The following is a 1792-nucleotide window of genomic DNA, read 5'->3' as shown; positions in this document are numbered from 1 at the left end:
TGCAGACTGGCAGCTGCTGCCGACTGAAATAGCTGGATGTTTACACAACAAAACCCATATCCAATCTAAGCAAAAAAAAATCCACTTCGCTGAAGTCGCCCTTTTTTAATGAGCAAAAGAAAGAAAGTCTTTCCCTCTAAGAAACCAAAACAATTACTTCAAACATAAAATTTGAATATTACTTGATTTCTACTCAACATTATTGTTAGGCCTTTTTTTTTTTTTTTTTAATTTTCAGCTTTGAAGCTAATGCTTGATTTTTCAATTGTCTACTTTAGGCTAATGATACCCTTTACTGATTAAAGTCCAAAGTGTCATCAAAACAAAATCTTCGTATTTACTCCAGGAAGTGGACCTTTTCCTCCATTTTTCTGCATGAGTAAAAGATCAACAACATGAAGGCAGAACCTTATCTGACACTCAGCCATGGAGGACGTTTACAATCATTTCTTGGCAGAGAGCTGGTTTTCGTTTGGGCCAATAGCATACCCTGAAGTTATGCCCCAATTTGTGATGACTGCCTCTTGATATATTACCCACCACTACTAAGTAGAGTTAGACTTAATAATTTTTGTAATTATAATTGTAAGTCGCCAACAGACATCTCCTCCCTTGGGGCTCTCCTTGCAAACCTAACAAGCACAGATCCCTCTGCTTCTGCTCACCATCAGGTGCTCTGGGCCTCTAACAACTTTAGTAGCCCTCAAGTGGACTCACTCCATCAGTCTCCCAGTATCTCCCTAGAAAGAGGGAACGCAAAACTTGACACGGTGTTCCAGGCAGAGCTTCACCAGTGCCTTCTAGAGATGAACCCTTCCTCTACCGTCATCCACGATCTTCCTAATGTAGCCCAGTCTGTAGTTCACCTTATTTGCTATGAGGTGTTGGTTCACATTCAACCAGACATCCACTGCAACCCCACAGCCTTTTCAGCAAAGCTGCTACTCAGCCAGTCCCTCCCCAGGTTGTAGTGACACAGAGCGACACTTAAGTCCAGTGGCAGAACTTCATACTTCTTCCTAAACTTTTTGAGGTTTCTGCTGGCCCAGTCCTCAAGCTCATCAAGGTCCTTCTGGACTAAAGATCTGCAGTTTGTCAGATGGTAGGGATTTTGTCCCTACACACTAAATAGCACTTTTACACTTCTGTTCTGTTGTCTGTCCTTATTTCCACTTCTGTATGTCCCCTTTTTGTGTTTTAGTTAATTGAGAAGTTGCCTGATTGGCCTGCTGAAATACGAAATCTTCCTGCACTGTGGAGTGGTTCATACTCCTACGCAACTATCCTGAGTCCCTGACTTTGCCAAGCAGGTTCAACTTCAGCCTTGTGTATTAGAATAGGCAGGACTCGCACAGCACATCAACGCGTATCAGGACTGTAACAGTTGCTAAACTGGAAAATTTAAATTTTGGACAACTGCCAAAATTTAAGACTCAGAAGCTATTTACTGACATCTACACACGGGAACAACTGTGAAACCCTACCAAAGAGCACACAGAAACTTATCTGCCTGACAGCTCACCCCTTTCCTCCAGCTATAACAGCGTGTCTAATAAAGGACACTATTTTTTTGCTACCAACCTTTTCTCTCTTAAATGTTAGAATAATTTGAAGTAACTCAGGCATAACTCTGCAAACTTCCACGACAATTGGCTTTGAAAATTCCTGTCTCCATTTGCTGCCTTCTCAGTTGTGCTGATGCAACAACTGTTTGTAAGGCCTCGCCGTGAGTCAAACCTCCGGAATCGTTTCAGTCACCACAATGCAGCCCCCGAAGTACAACTACAGACGC

The sequence above is a fragment of the Egretta garzetta genome, unplaced genomic scaffold (assembly GCF_000687185.1).
Source record: "Egretta garzetta isolate BGI_Z169 unplaced genomic scaffold, ASM68718v1 scaffold351, whole genome shotgun sequence".
Lineage (NCBI taxonomy): Eukaryota > Metazoa > Chordata > Aves > Pelecaniformes > Ardeidae > Egretta > Egretta garzetta.
This window is presented reverse-complemented; position numbering follows the sequence as displayed.